Source organism: Rhinolophus sinicus, chromosome 15, assembly GCF_057876585.1.
Source record: "Rhinolophus sinicus isolate RSI-liver-muscle chromosome 15, RSI-T2T, whole genome shotgun sequence".
Classification (NCBI taxonomy): Eukaryota; Metazoa; Chordata; class Mammalia; order Chiroptera; family Rhinolophidae; genus Rhinolophus; species Rhinolophus sinicus.
In genome coordinates, this window is record NC_142515.1 from 110,611,375 (window position 1) to 110,631,111 (window position 19,737).

General features: G+C 33.7%; 1 protein-coding gene across 2 annotated transcripts in view; it reads left to right on the forward strand.

Annotated features, from left to right (window-relative positions):
- The window catches only part of FBXW7 (F-box and WD repeat domain containing 7), a 171,493-nt gene that overhangs the window by 21,740 nt on the left and 130,016 nt on the right, over positions 1 to 19,737 (forward strand). For both annotated transcript variants that reach the window (XM_019722716.3, XM_019722739.3), the window contains exon 2: positions 14,472 to 14,520. The gene's annotated coding sequence lies outside the window, so the exon portion shown is untranslated. The remainder of the gene's footprint in view (positions 1 to 14,471; positions 14,521 to 19,737) is intronic.

The following is a 19,737-nucleotide window of genomic DNA, read 5'->3' on the forward strand; positions in this document are numbered from 1 at the left end:
AATACTGCCGTTTTTGTCTTTGATTATTGAATATTGAAAAACAATCCTTTCTTGAATCAGTTAACAATACTGTAAATCTTTGTGAGAGTCTTCCACTACTTAACCAATGAGCAAAAAACAAAAGATCATTAAATATATTACCTTCTGTTTTTTTCCAACAGTTTCAGAAAGTACCTAGTATTCATACCGTGTTTCCCTGAAAATAAGACCTAGCTGGACAATCAGCTCTAATGTGTCTTTTGGAGCAAAAATTAATATAAGACCCAGTATTATATTATATTGTATTATATTGTATTGTATTGTATTATATTATATTATATTATATTATATTATATTATATTATATTATATTATATTATATTATACCGGGTCTTATAGTAAAATAAGACTGGGTCTTATATTAATTTTTGCTCCAAAAGATGGATTAGAGCTGATGGTTCAGCTAGGTCTTATTTTTGGGGAAACATGGTATCATTACTATACATTCTTAATTTAAACAACTTAATTCATGACATTTTTCATAGTTGGCTTTAGAAAACTGAGCACAGATATTTTCAATTTGTATCATATAGTGGAACAAAACAATAAGAGAAACATAAGTTTCTTCTTTTAAAATTCCAATAAGTGTGGATTTTTGACCTAACATAGGAGAACTCTGTAGTAATAAAAAAATGATTTTTGAAATATATAGCTGAAATTCTTTGACAGATGTTACGATTTTGATTGTTTAAGCTACATATCAGCATTTCTTTCTAAATTTGAAAGTTCTTTCAAATGAAATGTGCCTAAGTTTTAATTTGGCAGTGTCTCCTGTAAAGAGACATAGCTAATTTAAAGCTAAAAGAACGTAGTAATTTCTCAATTAAAGTTTCAATTTATTTATTTTTGATATTGTTAGAAAAGTCTTTCATATGATAGGGAATTGCTTAGTGGCTTAATTGAAGATCTTCCACTTTTTGTAAATATCCTTACAAAATTCACTGTGTATCTGCTGAAAATGTCTCCTAATATTGTCCACATTTTTATTTGAATTTTTTTTTTTTTTACATAAGAAACAGCTCTCTTATTTTGCTCAGCTCAGCCAAAATTGTCATTGTAATTGTCATTTCATAGTAAAATTTGTGGAATACCTTCATCCAGTCTCACTTCGTTGTTCTGCTAGTAGTACTAGCTTCTGTAGCTCCACTTGATTCTGTGTGGGTAGAATGCCTTCACTTTAACTTAAAAATTTTATCTACTCCCCTCCTTTGTCCATTTATTTTTGAAGTTAAAATAACTTTTATTCAAAATATTAACATTAAAAAATAAAGTAAAAATTAACATGAAAAAAACTCCAGTTACCAATTATGATTTACACAGGCATCACCGCAACTTGTGTTATTTGCAAAAAAAAAAAAAAAAAAAAAAATAAGTAAATTAATTGTGTAATTATTACATTGCTGTGTAGAAAAAAATCATTTCAACTGAATAGTTAACTGATACTGACTAGATCAGTTTTTTTTTTAATGTGTAATACTAGAAATGACTCACTATAGATCTACATGCACAGCATAATATGCAGTGCAGTGGTTACAATGAGATGTAGTACTCCCAAAACAATAAAATTATCTTTAGTAGAAGGACATATTATACTGCTTCAGCTTCTAAATTTAGATAAAGTTAATTATAATTAAATAAAAATTCAATTTCTTATTAACACTAGTCACATGTAGCTAGTGGCTCATGTATTGAAAATAAAACCTTTTATTGTTAGTTATATACTATATTTCTAGGTCTGGAAATTAAAACATTAAGAGTTGGTTATATACTTGCTTACAGTGTTTAGGTGACTTGAGACTAGGTGTTAAAGTCTTTCTTGATAATGCTAATGTCACAGGATCAGTACCAAGGGGACTTCTGAATCAAGAACCCTGGAAAGAGCTCCTTAGAATTAACTTGCATTTTCTTTGCGGCATGCCTAATAGTCATGAAGCACTAGAAAGAAAACATTTCAAACATTTTTATGGATAAAAGGACATTTAGTAATCAAAAACACATTTGGACACACATTTCATTTGAAATCATGGCTCAACCCTCTTAGAATACTTGGAGAGGGGAAAAATGTCTATATTCTAAAAACTTTCACCATTTTGGTGAAAGACCAAAAAAAAAGGGGGGGGGGCGAATAATTTTGTTTAAGTGCTCTCTTGGAAATAAAAAATTAATGTTTCATCTATGGAGATTTATAGAGATCTCATTAGGTTTACAACAGACCTTTAATTAGTTAACAATTTCAGTTGATATGGATTGTTAATAGAGCTCAAATATTTAATATTCTGAGTTTGGATAAATATAAAAATGTTTTATTAAGTATATTTCAACTATTTTTTGTTTTTTAAAGTTAGAAGGGGCCATATCTCAACTAGTTATAGCACCAACCTTTTTCCTTTTATTTATTTGTTGTTGTCCTTTGAGCAAGCCAAGCAGTAAGTTCTCCATGTTTCTCATTGTCACAACCTTCTCAGTCATGATCTGTGAATAGAGGGAGATGTCTAAAGACCTGTTTTAAAAATCAGAAGAGTAAGTCCATGAATAAAGAAGTGAAACTTGTCTTGATAGAATTTGTCCACTAGATTGTTTCCAAAATGTGTTCTGTAGAAGTAATCACTAGAAATGGTCCTTGAAGAAAGGGTTCTGTGGTTAAATTAATTTGAAGCAACACTGTATGCCATAATAATGGCTGAATGAAGATTCACGGTGCACAACAATATATTAAATACTGAGACATCTTCCAAGAAAGAAAGTTGCTAAAGCTTGTTTATCCTGTGCTGCTTAAACTTCTTGGACAATGGAATTCCTTTTTTATTAAAATCAAACGTCTATCCTATGAGAAATACTGCCCTCTAGAGGCTTCAATTCAGTTGCTCTAGAATATGAGTACCATAATGCTGCCTCATCTTAGTGTATAGAAGTTTAACAATTAATACTAAATACATAAGGAAATAATCAAGTAGAAAAATCTTATATTGTCTAATTTTGAGAAAATTTGAGGAGATGAAATAGCAATGTAATAAATGCCCCCCCTTTTATTGGACATATGCCATATTTTTGGCTGCTAATAATCTTTTGAATAAATTTTCTTTACATAGAGAATTATGGACACGTAGTATTAATACTTCAAGTCTCCAAACTCCATGAAGTCTCTTGCTGGCAGAAGCCATCTTTCTTGTGAAGACCTATAACAATGTCGCTTTTGACAGTCGCCGTTCTAGGGAAGCCAGTTTCCTTATACTCCTTCCCACAATCCTCATTGTTTCCAGGGCTGTAACTGGATTGTAGCATGCTGTACCTTTTCATAGTCAAAATGGGAAGAAAAGCATTATATATCAACATTTGAAAAAATATTTTTGCTAATATACCCGCAAAAACTTCAGGACTTACATGGAGAAACGGGTTCTGATGATGAGAGGGAAACATGCTGTTGCATTTGGCTCACTGTATTGGACTGGTAAAATTACCGCAGATTCTGGGTTCAATATTCTAGCTCAAGCAGTCAGGAGAAGTTGTAATTGTTCCTTTGATCGGTGTCATCATTGGCCTATACTGAAGTGAAGTTGAATGCCTGCAAACTCATGGTGTAATTAGAGGCAGAAGTCAGAAGACTAAGGGAAGTGAGACTGATAGAGTGGAGTTTTCCTTGAGACCATTCACCCACCTCTGCCATTCCCTCTCAGCCATTATCCACAGAGAGGTCCAGAAGTCACTTCATTCACTAAGGTAATGAAAAATGTTTGGTGACAGGTCCAGCATCTATGAAAAGCAATACACAGCAGTTCCCCTTTACTTACGATTTCACTTTCTGCAGTTTCTGTTACCCACGGTCACCTGCATTCCGATAATACTAAATAAATTGAAGATTCCAGAAATAAACAATTCATGTTTTAAGTTGTGTGCCATTCTGAGTAGCGTGATGAAATCGCATGCCATCCGCTCTGTCCCTCTCCACGTGAATCATCCCTTTGTCCAGCATGTCCACGTGATATGTGCTACCTGCCTGTTAGACTCTTAGTCGCTAATTGTACAATTGACTGTTGTAGTATTACAGTGCATGTGTTCAAGTAACCCCTATTTTACTTAATGATGGCCCCAAAGTCCAAGAGTAGTGACGCTGGCAATTCCGTTATGCCGAAGAGAAGCTGTAAGTGCTTCCTTTAATTGGAAAAGTGAAAATTCTTAAGGAAAGAAAAAAAAAATATGCTGAGGTTGTTAAGATCTATGGTAAGAATGAATCTTCTATCTGAAATTGTGAAGAAGGAAAAATAAATTCGTGCTAGTTTTGCTGTTGTACTTCAAACTGCGGAAGTTACAGGCACAGTGCATAGTAAGTGCTTAGGTAGCTTGGGAGAGAGACCACATTCATATAACTTCTATTACAGTATATTGTAATAATTGTTCTAGTTTATTAGTTATTGCTAATCTCTATTATTAGTTATTGCTAATCTCTGCTAATCTCTTACTATGCCTATTTATAAATTAAACTTTATCAGAGGTATGTATGTATAGGAGAAAACAGCAACTATAGGGCTCAGTACTATCTGTGGTTTCAGGCATCCACTGGGGATCTTGGAATATATCCCCCAGGGATAAGGGAGGACTACTGTAATTGCTGTTGTCTGTAGGTAGGAGCAGAAACTTCTGTTGAAATTGTTGTTCTGACTTCAGGTGGTGGAATTGTAGGGTAGCGCTAACTGTCATAGGCAAGGTGGGTATCATTTCCCTAAAGTAGCATGACAGGCCTAACGATCGGAGGTGCACTGACCCGAATGCTTCTTTTTGGCTGTGGCTAATCATGGGATCCCCAGATCTCAAATAGATGGACAGTGTAGTAAGGTCCGACTTGATCTGTAAAACCAAGATTTTTAGGTTTCACAAGTGAAGGTCCAACTTGAACTGTCATAAGAGTGAGTTGTAGTTCCTAGACCTGAGTCAGGTCTGTAGAACCTGTTGTTTCCTTCTTTATGTGTTTATTTAAAAAAAAAATATTTTAGCTTGTTTTTCTATTCCCACACCCCTTTATAGTTTGGTCCATAGGTTATAAAAGAAACCGGAAGGGAAGGGGACATCACCCAGAGTTTTGGAGTTGGATCTGTGTGCAGTAACTGATGAAACTCTGGTTCTCATCTCCCTTTGAGGAACAAAGAGTTTTGTTCCCACATGGCTTAGTTATGATCTGTTAGACTTGAGGATCTTGTTTGGAGCTTGAAATTTGGAATAAATGTGTATGTTGTTCTATAGCCAAGATTTGGTCTCATTTCAAATAACCTCTCAATGTTGGAGAAATTTGTATTGGGAGCGCCATAGAAGGCAGAACTCAATTTCTGAACATCCCTTGCAGCTAGGATAGGGGCATGCATTGTAGATTTTTTTGGTCAGATGCCATCTGTGTAAGACTTGAATTCAGAAGCGAGAGTTGCAAGGTAATGGCTGTTGCTTAGAATTGTTTCCTAATGTGGATGATGGGTTGTGAGACATTGACCTTTTACAGGTAGTCGTGGCAGTTACTGTCTGAGGCGCCACTTTCATGGTTGTGGGACTCAAAGTGTGGGGACAATTTGGTGGAAAGATGTAGGTGTTTTTCCTGGCTGCATACCTGCATGTTGATTCTTTGGCTCTTTGGGGGGCTATTCTTTGAATAACATATTGTTTTAATAGATTTGTTTTCTGTTGAAAACACCTGAAATAGGTTCTGTAGTTTGCAGCTAAGAACTCTGATTGATCTACTAATTGTAAAGATTTTGTGTGTTGTCAAAGTATTTTATTTTTCTAATTAAGATCCAAAAATTGCCAAGCACTTACACTCTATTTTTTCCTCCCTAGGGGTCTACATTTCTTTCCCCCCATTGTTTTTTTTCTACCTAGAATGCCAATTTCTGTATCTTTTCAGTTGCTCCCTGACCTGCAGTACTCAGCTTGAGCTCCACCGTTGTGGTGAAACCTTTCTCATACCTCCCAGCAGTCTGATGGATTCTTTTCTTTGAATTCCACTAGCAATTGTTTCGACATTAAGTGCTAGTTTTTTTCTTTCTGTATACATCGTTGTAGCTCTCCCAGTAAATGAGAACCTTCCTGAGAACTGTAATACACCTTTCTGTCCCTGCATCATCTAGCAGAATGCCTTGCATCTATTTAGACTCAAGGTTCAGCACAATCACTTTCATAATAGTGATTAGAGTTGCTGCGAATCAGAATGATGCCCGGCCAAGCGAGCTGAGATAATAAACTAGTTAGACTTACTTATCTTGGTGCTAGTGAGACAAAGTAGTCTGGCTACGAGTCCCAATTTCTGTCTTCCTCAAGCTGTCTGAGACTTGCCTCTCATCTTATTTTCATCAGCAGGTGGCCATATCTTCTGAATTACCACCTTCATAATGTTTTATAATTTTTTGCCTTGACAAAAGCCTTCTATTTCTCTCCTAATACCTAGTTACTTCCATTGTACCCGCTGTAATTGCGGTTCATAGTCAGCAAGCTTACAATTTTCAATCTATTTGAAAATTTTGTTTAAGCTATAACATGATTCAAACATGCAAAAATATAAGAAACACCTGTGTACCCAGCCTGAAGGTCAAACATTTGTTAATTTTTTTCCTTGTGTTTTTTTTCTCTTCTTTTAAAAGTCTCCCCTCCCCATTCTTTCCTCCCTCCTTCAGAGGTACCCATTATCCTGAAGTCATTGTTTTTCTACATATAAAAACATTTACATAAAAGAGCCGAAAAGTTTTCATACATCGTTTTCTAGATGTATTCATATTCACACGTGTAGGTTAGTGCATTTTTTAAAAACTGCTGTTTTGGTGAAATAAAACACAGTTTCATCCTCTGAGATAACTAGGTTCTACCTTTTGGCAAATAGTATTGTAATTAATAGGCTTGTACGTAAGTACCTAGTCAATGTGTAACTTAATCTGGGATACACACCTAAGAGTAGAATTGCTGGATCACAAGTTGTAGGTGCCACTTCATCTTACCAAGTATTGTCAAGTCCACTCCAAAGTGGACGTACTACTTTGTACCCACCGGCATGTTTCCCCAACTGTTTATCAACATTTTAGTTTAGGTAGCTACCAATTTTTGCCTTTCTGAAAGATAAAAAATGGATTTTCATTTTCATTAGTTTGATTTCTAGTGAAGTTGAACATCTTTGCTTGGGTTTTAGTCATTCTGGTCTTCTGTGAATCTTTTCTCTGTGTCCTTTGCTAAATTTCTTTTTTTTTTCTGTTGGGTATTGCCTTTTATACTGATTTGTAGCAGTTCTTTTTGTAATCTGAATATTAATGTTTTGGTAATATGCATTGCAAATATCTTTTCTAACCTCTTTTACAGGCTTCTCTTCTCTTTGCTCATTAAAAATTGTAATTTCTTGAATCTTGGTCCTAGGCTCCTTTCTCTTGCTTCTTTGTTCTTTCTCCCCAGGTAGTCTCACCACTTTGATTTCTACTTACAAGAGAATTACATCTGTTGCTCCAGCCCTTACTTATCTAAGTTGTAGTGCTATTTTATAATTCTACTTAGCTATCCCAGAAACAGAATGAGTCTAAATCGGACCAATTTCCATTCATGGTATTTAACCCTCGTCTACCTTCTTACATGCTACTTTCTTTTTTACTCCTTGCTATAGCCACACTGACCTCTTGGTCCAAATGTGGTATGTATTTTTCTCTAGAGCCTTTGATCTTGGTATTTCCTATATCCATATGCTCCCTACATTTCATTTAAAAAATACCCAATTTTTAATATATATCAAAGTTATGAGCATTAGTCATTAAGGAAATGCAAATTGAAACCACGAGATAACCACTAAAACCAACTTGAAGGGCTGAAATTAAACAGACTGCGACAACAGGTTTTCCAGTAAGACACCTAGAACGCCCATAAATTGCTGGCATGAGTTTAAAATGGTAAAGTCACTTTGGAAAGCCATTTGGCAGTTTCTTATAAATGTAAGCATTACACCTGTCTTGGGATCCAGCAGTTCTGCTCCTGGGTGTTTTCCCAAGAGAAATGAAAGCATATGTTCAAAAATGACTTTTTCAAGAATTTTTAGGGTGGATTTCTTCATAATAGCTAACAACTGGAAACAACCCAAATGTCATTTAGTAGGATAATGGGTTAAAAAGTTTTGGTATAGTCATCTAATGGAATACTACTCGGTCATGAAAAGGAAGGAGTCATGCAAAGTGATGTGGATGGCTCTGACAGACGTGAGCGAGATGCTGGATGCAGTGTGGATGAGTCCATTTACATTAAGCTCTAGAACGAGCAAAGCTGATCTCCGAGGAGAAAAAACATGGAACAATGGTTCAGTTCTTTGGTTGTGGGCAGCGGTGGTGCTCAACTGGGAAGAGGCCTTGGGGAGTTTCCTGAAGTGATAAAAACGTCCAGTATCTTACAGAGGTGTGGGTTAAAATAACAGTCAAGTTGGGTGGTAGGAGTGGACGGTTTAAATGAAACAAGCATGGCAGGATGTTGATGGTTGCTGAAGTTGTGTAATGGATAAATATGAGTTTATTATTATTCCGTTTATTTTGTGTGTGATTGAAGTTTTCAACATCAAAAGTTTTTAATGCGAAAGTTATGAAGACACATAAACAGCTCCTATGTTTTCACCCCCTGCTTAGTAAATAAAACCTGACCAGTATAATTCTCTTCCCTTTTGAAGCATATCTGATTCCACGACCCCTTCCCCCCACCAGCCACTTTCCTGAATCCTTCTTCGCTTTTAAACATTCTCCAAATATCAATCTAAAGGTCACTTCCTTGAAAGAAAGCCTTTCTTCACTCAAAACACTCACTAGGTTAAATACCTTTGTTACGTACTTTCACGGCTTTTATCACAGTTGTGATTTATTTGTTTGATAAGTTCATATCAATCTTTCCAGTAGACTAAGTTTTCACAGGGCAGAGTATATTTATTCATGCTGTCTTCGTGCCTAGCATAATACATTTATTGGATGATTGTGTTGGTATTGTTTTTTGTTTTTTTCTTTAATTAAAGATATAAAAATTGAAGACCTATTGCATACTTTGTTGGGTCAGTATGTTATAAAAAGTTATGAATGTGAGAGAATGATTGGTAGGTGATAATTCTTTTTGATTTTATTGGCATCTGTTAGAAAAGGAGCAAGAATTCTGTGTCCTTGGGTATGGGACCATATCCAAAAGGTCTGCCACACGTGGTTCCCAAATGCTCTTGAGTTTTATTATGTTTTCTTTCTAGTTTCTTACTCGGAATCCATGTGAATAAAAGACCCCTTTCCTATTTACAAAGATTATTCTAAATACCTCTTCTTTTTCTCTAATGTGCTTCCTCCTTTGCCTATTAGTTTTGGTGTTTATCAGGGATAACCATCTTTAAGGGCTTGTTGTTTTCTTATTTTTTATGCTGATGTCTGTATCTTTTAAACTTTGATATGCCTCACTTCCCAATGAAGGTATGAACTAATAAATAATAAAGATTGATATTTATTAATCTTTATTATTAAGGGCGGCCAGTTAGCTTAGTTGGAGTGTGGTGCTAATAACACCAAGGTTGCCAGTTCGATCCCCGCCTGGGCCACTGTGAGCTGCACCCTCCTTAAAAAAAAAAAAAAAAAGAAGATACACATTAAAAGTATTGAAGGGGAGGAATTGTGTTTTGATTTTTGCTATTTTGTATTTTCGTGGAATGAATACTTGGTCAGTTTAACAAAGTAGTTAGAATCCTGCTATGATTGTTTTTAACTTTTGTTGCTTCCTGGGATACAGCATGCATATTGGTTGGGGGTGGGTGGGAGGGGTTGGACCCTGGTTCTGCTGTTTCCCAGTTCTATGACTGACCAAGTGACTTAACTGCTTTGTCTATTCTGGTTATTAAAAATAGAAGCTTTTGGGCATTCGGATACCTCAGGAGTGACCTTTCTAAAAAAAACAGACCTGAGCACCATTTACCTTTTCTTATAACTTTTCAATGACTGCCCATTGCATGGAATGAAGTCCACATTGTAGAGCAATGCAAACATGGCTCTGACAGACAAGAACTGCCAGACATTTTCTACTAATTACTTACATGCACAATACATTCTAGGCTTACTAAATTAATTAAAAATTTCTGAATTTACTGGGGTGGTTTATGTATCTGTTTTCCATATAAGTATATGCTATTCACTAGGCCTAAAATATATTTTATTTAGCTTCTAAAGTCTCCTCATTGAAGAATTTTTAATCTTGTCTCAGTTAAACTAATTTATATCCTTCATGCTAACTCGTATTTAGTCATTAACACTATTATAAGCTATCTTACAGTCATTTTTCTAGATGCCTGTCTTATTCTAAAATTGAGCTGCTTGAGGGTAGGGACTGTGTATTCATCTTTGCAGTGTCTTCCGTGCCTTGCTTACTATAGTAGTTGATCAATTAATGCCGATTGGGTAAATGAACATGGTCGTTTTTCATTTTGAGGCTATTATAGGGGTTGTTCCTTTAGTTGTTTATTGGAAGATGGCACAGATTTCTGCACAGATTGGCTTTATGAGAAAGCAGAAGAGAATGATTAAAATACAAGTAGTTTCATCTAGGAATAGTTTTCTGAAGTTGGAACTAATATGTTAGTAAATTACCTAGAGTGGAAGGTCAAATTTCTAGAATGATTATGTTTTAGTTGTTAAAGTAAATGGCATGTAAGAGAATTTGTAAGTTCATATGGCAGAAACAGGGAAAAATTGCAAAGTTAGAGTCTCTGAGGTTTCTGATGTTTCATAGACTAACAAAAGGTTGCTTTATTAGCAGCATTAATGAACGAATCGCTTTATTGGCTTAGGCATACTGGTAGCTTTGTCGGGCCAAAGAGCTAAGAGTTCTTATTTCAATTCATGATTATGTTAGAGTAGTGAAGTGAAAGCCGTTGACCTTCTCTTAAGCAGAAAATAGAAAGTTTTTACCAACAGATTAAAGCATTAAAAGGAATGTGATGAACTATCTTATTATTGAATCACTTAAAAATTTGAGTTTTAAAAATCTTTTTGTGTACCGATTTTACAACAGTAGATTTTTTAAATAGACTGATTAATTGGTATTTAAAATAATAACTTTGATAGGATGATTTTGTAGAGTTAGGTCAAAATGATTGAAAAAACTGAATTATTAGAATGGATGAACTTGCATTTCTCTAAATTGTGATACATATAAAGAGCAATAATATGAGATACAGGAAGTATTGAACTTTAGAGAAGGTGTAGTGCCCCTCGGATGGCATACCTTCCAAGATACTTTTTATTTAAGTAAGTAAAATTCACTTTGCTTATTAGAATCATTTTGGATGTGCTGATTTGCGTCTGTTAATTTACATCAGAGATTAAAGTGGAAGGAGTCACTGTGGGCCTGCTTCTGAATCCAACTTCTTTAAAACAATAGTTTTAAACACCAGGAATTACTGAACTAAGATTTGTATAGTAGCGGTTCATTTAAAAATTCAAATTTCTACATGATGGAATATTTAAAATATTTTTAAAAATGCAGGGAAGAAAATAAGATGCTTGTGTATTCATACTGCCAAAATTAACAAATATTAACATTTTGCTATAATTGTTTCAGAATTTTAAAAATAAATTAAAAATATATTTGAAGATTACTAATTCCATTTTTGGCCTACTTTCTGAGAGGAAATTACTAATCTGAAAGTATCCTTTAAGTTTTTTTATACTTTTATGCACATATTTGTAAAAAAGATAAATAGTATTGATTGGTTTAAAATGTAAATAAATATATTGTTTACATACCTTTATAAGTTGCTTTTTTCACTTGCTGTTTATTTCAAGAGTTATCCAGTAGTTACATATGTTAACATACATATGTATTTAAAGTGTGCGTATTTAACCTGTGTACTATTAGTTTGTTCCATGGTTTGTGATGTTAAGGTTTATTGGTTTAGCTGGTGCTGCCAGATCTCTCCATTGTAAAGGTATCTTTTTCCCTTTGGTAATTAGTCCATGCCTTCAGGCTGAATAAATAGTTTCTCTACAACTTTTCACCCAATGATTTTAACACCTATTGTTGATTTTTGCCTGAATCATTAATTACTTTGAGGTTTTCAAAATGATGATTTTCTAGTTCTGTTATTCTTCGCGCATTTATTAGCTGGCATTCTGTAAGGAAGACTTTCTACCCTCCTTCTTACATTATCACTTGGTCTCATGGATTCTTCTTTTATTTAGTGGACTAAGATCCATTATTGTTATATTTCTTTTGAAGGCTAAAATTGTTAAAATTTAGCCAGTAGGAACTCATTCAATCTGGTTTTTATGTCTCTTTGATATGTCCCATCATTTTTAGAACACTTACTTGCTTTCTGGCACAACAAATGTTCCATTCTTACCCTATACCACAAAATGGTTATTTCTCCATATTCCTCTTGGTGGACATTTGAAAACTATATCATGAGCACTGGATGTGTTCTGTATTACTGGACGTTGTTGCTTCTGTAGGGGCTCTTTTCATTGGACAGAACAAGGAAATATACTTAAAAAAGACCCACTAATATTTGTAATTCCAATCCAGTACCACAGGGTTCTTCTCTCCTCCTGTTCATATTTGGATCTCTCTTCTCCCACAGCGAGGATCCTGGTTCACAATAACATCAATATGTGTTTATTCATTTGCCCTGCCCTGCAATATACATGATGTAATACTGGAATTGCCACACCAATACCATTGCCAACAATAAACACAATAAGGAAGCAGAGTTTAAGATTTCTCTGCAGGTTTTTTGCTCATACAATGTATCTCAGTGAAGGTATGCAGTCAGAGTCCGATACTTATAAGTTATTTTAATTAATTATATTTTTAATGTCACCAGTTTGATAAGCATTTAAGTTCATTTGAGTTTGTTTGTATTCAGTTTTTTGCCACCCCCATTATTGATTTAATTTAATTGATTTTTTGAGTATAGTAAAACAGTAACATGGATAAAAATCAAAACTATATAAAAAGGCATTCTCAAAAATCTTATTCCCTTCTTTTCCGTTTTTAATATAAGCAGTTAATGCTACAAAATTTCCCTTTAAACACTCCTCTGCATCCTACTAATTTTGATATGTTGTATTTTTATTTTTATTTAGTTCAAAATTTTTTCTAATTTCCTTTGAGTCTTCTTTGATCTATAGGTTATTTAGATGTATTGTTGAATTCCCATATTTGGGATTTTGGGATATCTGTCTGTTACTAATTTGTATCTTAATTCTATTATGTAATACATGTTGTATTATTTTAGTTCCTCTAATTCTTTTAAATTTGTTAAGGCTTGTTTTAGTTTGGTGAATGTTTCATACACAGTGGAAAAGAATGTATATTCCTCTGTGGTTGATTGGAGTAATTTGGTTTTGAATGACAAGGGAAAATTTTTTTTTTAAGGGAAAATGTTTTAACCTTTTTATAAGATTAGACCTTAAATCCCAATTACTTTGTAGGCAGTGGGGTAATAGAAAAGGATACTGGGATTCTGAATATTTGGCTCTAGATAAGCCTGACTTTTACTAACTAGAATTTCAAATAAATCCTTTTGGGCTTTTGTTTTCCACATTTGTTAAATAGTATTGAAGGATTTGATTTTGCAGAGCCCTTCTTTTCTATTTACTTTTCAAATTTGTTGGTAGTGTCTATGAGAATGTCATCAGAATGTTGAGAGTCCATTCAAACTATTTGAGGTAATGTGTAAGTTTTGTAGAAATCGGGCAAGATGCTTGAAAGGATAAATACTAAGTGCTGTACCTTCTTTGTAAGGAGGTAGAAATGCATTATGAGAGGTTTAAAGTAAACATTTACATCTTTTAAAAAATTATGATAGTGTGAAATTTTATGAAGACATTTGAAAGATATAATAGGATTCAATTCTGTATAAGGTGGAGCTAAACTGTTGCTTTGCATTGGGTTGATTTGTGAGATGTTGTAAATAGGCCAAGTTGAATGGGTCATGGCTAATTTGAGAAATGATTTCTAATGCTTTGTTCCACATAACTCAAGATCTGTTATCTATGTAACTACTTACAACTCTTGACTGGCTGAGACCCCCGCTTTTTAAAGTATTCTTCACCAGTCTAGCTTTAACTTTTCCTCCTGCAAAACTGAAATAGAAAACAACAGCAAAATAACAGTATTTTATAAACCTGGTTTATTATAGACCTCACTCGTTGTGGTCCAGTAAATCCTACCAATATCTTAATAATTCATGAGCTCTTCCATAAATTACATATAAAATTTCAATTATTTGTAAGATTAGGAAAAAAATTGTTTTTATTTATCATGTACCAAAGTTTCAGCATGTGATTTAGGCTTTTTACAGTATTGTATAAAAAAAAGCAAAAACAATTGCTCTTATATACATGGGTTTCTTGGGTAGATTTAACAGAGTAGGGTTAAATTCTGAAGTTGAAAAATTATATCTTATTATTATTTTTTATTTAGGGGGAGTCTCAACCATCAGCAGGATTTTAAAAGGCTATCTAAGTACTTGGTAAGTATACACTCTTCATGTTAAATACTTTGCATGTTACTTAAGTTTACATATAGGTTACATTAATGACAATTATAGTGGCCAGTGTAAGTTACAATTATAATTTATATTTCTTTCAGTTGTTACCTGGCACTAGAATTTCTTCTCTTTATATTTATTTTGATCTCCTTCTGATTCTTTCTACACACCATGTCCAAACAATTCTTTTAGAATACAGCCTAAGTACTCTAATAAGAGTTCAGAGTAAGAAATAGTCTTATTAGCAGGATGCTAATACTTTGTGAATGAAACTGGATTTTCTTCAAGTTAGATTTTTGTATCTTTTCTGTCAGCTGTTGATACTAGTACAGATTTCTTTCTAGCCATCCATTACTTGAGTCCTCCTTACATTAGTTCCTGTTCACCACAGTAAGCCAACATGAAAGACCAGTATTCAGTTCAGGCCCAGTGATGTTTTCTGTCGGGGCTACTCCAGATTTTTTGTATTAGCGTAGTAATATTAAAAATATGGTAGGTGTCTGTAGTTAAGAATTTCATAAACTTAGGACCGCACTAGATAACGTTTTTACTTTTTTTATTTTTGAGTAAAAGTAGGAGAGTTAATCTCAATGTGTTTTACTTTGACTACATAGTATTTTAGAGTTATGTGCAATGTGATTATATAGATACAACAATACTTTGGTTAATCATGATAGATTTTACAATTATTACGTATACTTCAACAATGGGGGTTAAGTACTGAGACATTGGTTAATCAAGTGTTATAATAAAGCTTTTGATGGCTTTAATGCAGTCAATGAAATATTTTTAAAAGGTCAACACATTTATTTGATTAGCCAAAAGAAACTTCCTAGCTACATGAAAAAATGTTTAATGATAAACATTTTATTATACTTTTTAATGTGTTTGAGACAATATTCAATCAAGTGATGTTTCTAAAATTCTGTAATAATCATAGTTGATGCTTAAATATTCAACAATTATATTTCTTTGTTTACTGTGTATTTATAATTTATAATAAATGTGACATTTTAGGAGCAAATGGTATTACAAGAATTTCTTAAATAAATTTTTACTAGTTTAAAATGTGGTAACTGATTTCTGGAGATACATTAAGTAGAAAACAGTCACTTAATGTCGTTACCTACCCCCATACATATAAGTTAGTTTGAGGGAAGTAATCATCTTCGCATTCTATATGTTTATGACACATACTTTATTTTTTGCAGATTTATTTGTGTTCAGTTACTGCTTTCTTGAGATATAGCTCACATACCAGAAAAGTCATCCCTAAGTGTATGATTCAGTGGTTTTTAGTATATTCAGCGTTTTACAATAATCACTACTATCTAATTTTAAGATACTTTCACATCCCCCTTCTCATGGCTCCCTGAGAAAAGCCCCTTTATCCATTAGCAATAACTTCCTATTTTTCCTTCAATCTCCTGCCCCCCACACCTTAGGCAGTCACTAACGTACTCTCAGTTTCTATGGCTTTGTCTATTCTGCACATATAAATTGTCCTTTTGTTTCTGGCTTGCACTTAGCATAATATTTTCAAGGTTCATCCATGTTGTAGCATGTATCATTCATTTTTATGGCAAAAAAATATTCCATTGTATATCATATTTTGTTTATCCGTTGATCAGTTGGTGGTTTGTATCTACTTTTTGGCTATTACTAATGCTTCTGCAATGAACATTTTTATACAAGTTTTTGTGTGGACATACGTTTTTATTTATTTTGGTTATATACGAGTACTTATAGGGGTGGAATTGCAGGGTAATATGAATACGGTAACTCTGTGTTTAACTCTGAGGAACTGTTAAAATGACTGCAGTATTTTAGAAGTCCATCAGCAGTGTGTGAAGGTTCCAGGTACTCCACACCCACAGACACTTGTTATTGTCAGTCTTTTTGTATTTTCGCTATCCCAAAAGTTGTGTAATGGTATCGTGTTTCCCCCAAGATAAGACGTAGCCGGACCATCAGCTCTAATGCGTCTTTTGGAGCAAAAATTAATATAAGACCCGATCTTACATAATACAAGACCAGGTATAATATAATATAATAGAATATAACATAACATAAGACAGGGTCTTATATTAATTTTTGCTCCAAAAGACGCATTAGAGCTGATGGTCCATCTTATTTTCAGGAAAACACGGTATTTCATTGTGGCTTTGATTTTTTATTTCCATATGACTAATGATGAGCATTTTTCCATGTGCTTATTGACCCTTTACACATGTTCTTTGGAGAAATATCTGTTCAAGTCCTTTGCCCGTTTTTTAATTGGATTGTCTTTTTATTGTTGATTTGTGAGCATTCTTTATATATTCTAGAAGCTAGTTTGTTATGAGATATATGATTTGTAAATACTTTCTCCCATTTTGTGGATTGTCTTTTCACTTTCTTTCTGGTGTCTAATGAAGCACAGAAGTTTTTAATTTTGATGAAGTCCAAATTATCTGGTTTTTCTTTTGTTGCTGTGCTTTTAGTGTCATATTACAAACTCAGTTTTAAATAAATATTCATTGATTGTCTAGGTCTGTGACAAGGTTTTAATTTTGACAGAATTCTAAAGCTTTGGTGTTTCCTGTATTTGACAGCCTAAGCCCAAAGGAAGCAATTATCCTCGTATTTGTGCTTCGATTCCTTAGCTAATTGTTTTAAGCAAAACATTATGTGTTGATCCCATGTGTTACCATGAAAGTGTTAGCTGTGTGTGACATGTTTATTGATATTACTCTTGTGAATTTAGTGTTTTGGGTTGGGAGAAGAACTTAATACTTTAGTTTATCAATCTAATAAATACTGCCATAATTTATTAGATTTTATACCTTAATAAAGCCATTGCTTTTTAGGCTAAGAGTATTAACAGTTCTTTTTATCTTTTCCTGTGAAGAGACAATAGATTTTGAGACTCTTAATGATTTTAATCTTGTGCAGGTTATTTGTAAGCAATACTATTTCAATGTTTTTGTTATGCATGTATAAAATGTGTATTTTCTTCTGCTTGATGAAGTATATGTCTTCTTAATTTTTCTGGGAGCATTTTAGTTTCTTATTTTTGTCATTATGTGGCTTCTTTTATCAATTGAAGGCATATTTCAGGATATTTTGGCCTACCATGTTTAATTTTTTAAGAGAAATGCCATATAGCAGTGGGATGCCACCATTCTTAGCATTGGCTTTCTATGTAAGGGCAAAAGGATTGTAATGTAGTATAATAAATGTATTTTTATCAGGGAATTTATTTTTGTTTATATCTTTTGTATTATCCAAAATTCTGTGTTAATTTCATATTCTGAAATTAACATATTCTGTGGTTAATTTCGAATAACCAAAAGTCTGTTTTAATGAAATTTAATAGAGCTAAAATTATTGGTATTCTTCTTGTTAGTTGATTGTAAATCATGGTTTTCATTGGATAACAATTACTTAAGTGCCCATTGGATGGGTACTGTTGTTCTTCACATTGATGTTTTTGTAGTTTGTGTTAGACTATCCATGGACATTTTGCAATGGAAAAGGAAATAAAATCTGATGTTATGTCATTCGTGATGGTGTTAAATTTTCCATTGTGATAAAAAATAAGGACAAGATTTAGTTGAGAGAGTTGTGTCCTCCTATGGTGTATATCAAATGCGGTAATTAAGAGAATTTTGATGACCTGTTTATGGCTGAATTAAGGCAAAATGGCTTTTGTGCACTGTGCTTTCCCCTTTCCCTCCTCTTGTTCTGTATGCTTACTGACATAATACTTGAGTATATATTAATTCTCTGAGTTTTATATTTGAAATGGGGATTTAATGTTAACCAGAGACCCCTTTTTTTTTACACGGGTAAAAAGGATTACCCTTTGGTTAAGCCACTAATTTGTCTTTAACATCAGTAGGGCCTGCTGTATACTCTATGTACTAGCAGCTTCTCAGCACATGTCCTAGAGTTTGCTACTCTGCTTATCCTAATACTCCTTGGAGATATTGGTCAGAGCTGTAAGGATGGAACAATTAAACTCTTCTTCCTCAGAATGCTCTTCCACTATTTATTAAATTCAGGAAAGGTCAGCTGTTGGATTTCGATTATTCTAAATGGCACACATTTTTGCACAAATTTCTGAAAACCATTGCATGGTAGTATTAACTCCCTTTTCTCCCAGTATAGTTACAGAAGTAAGCACATAATGCAGGGAAGTTTTCCTAAAAGCTTCTTCCTTTAGAACTCACTCTTTAAATGAAAAAATTAATCCAGATTAACCCACATTCAATCTAGTAGCCATCTCAATTTTATTCTTATTAATACTCAAGATTTCCATTCTCCTGATCTACTTCACAAATTTCCCAGTCTATCATCAATCTAAATAATTGCAGCCATTCATTTCTTCTGTTTTGTTCCCTGTTTGTGGACTGCCTAGCTTTGTTACAGTTGTATCAGTTTACTGTCTTGGGAGGTTCCTGGTATATATTCACACTTCCTCTCCTAGTTTAGCCCCAGTGCTTCCTGGTAATCCTTACGTCTTTTTGCTCTTCTATTTCATTCCATGTATTAGTTATTTGCAACCTTTCCACTGTCCTCAAGTGATCAGTCCTTTCCCTCTTTTTCTTATTCCTTTTTCATTTCTTATTTTATACTTTTTCTTTCCTCAGTCTGTCTTTCATCAAAGAATAAGATGTTTTTATTTCTCTAGAAAGCTACCATCTATATTCTTAATCTTACCCCTTCTTTCCTTCAATGGAACCCTTGCTGTTTTCTGTGTTCTCTCTCTTATGCTCTGTGCTGGGTTCTCTGCCTTATCACACTTGACCTTGAAAAATACCTTACTTCTCTTCTTCCTATTCCCATTATCACTGGGTTTGTTTTATTTATAGTCGACTCTTAAGTGTCCAATTTCTTAACTCTTATTCAACTACCTTCTGCAATTTGACTATTGTTTCTACTAGTGTTCTGCTTCCTCATGTAACAGAAACCACTTTTCGCACAAAACCAGGTAGATAGGCATTGGTTATGCTGATGTTAAAATGCTCTGTATCATCCCAAAGACTGAGCCCCAGTTGCCAAACCTGTATCTTTTATTTTCCATCCTGCCCTATCTTGTTTAGCATTGGGTATTTTGCTGCTTCTTAACATTCACTTCTGTCTTTGTCTCCTGTAATACTGTACTTTAATGGCTCTTTTGCTCTGACTAAATGTTTGTTTTCTTTATTATTGCTT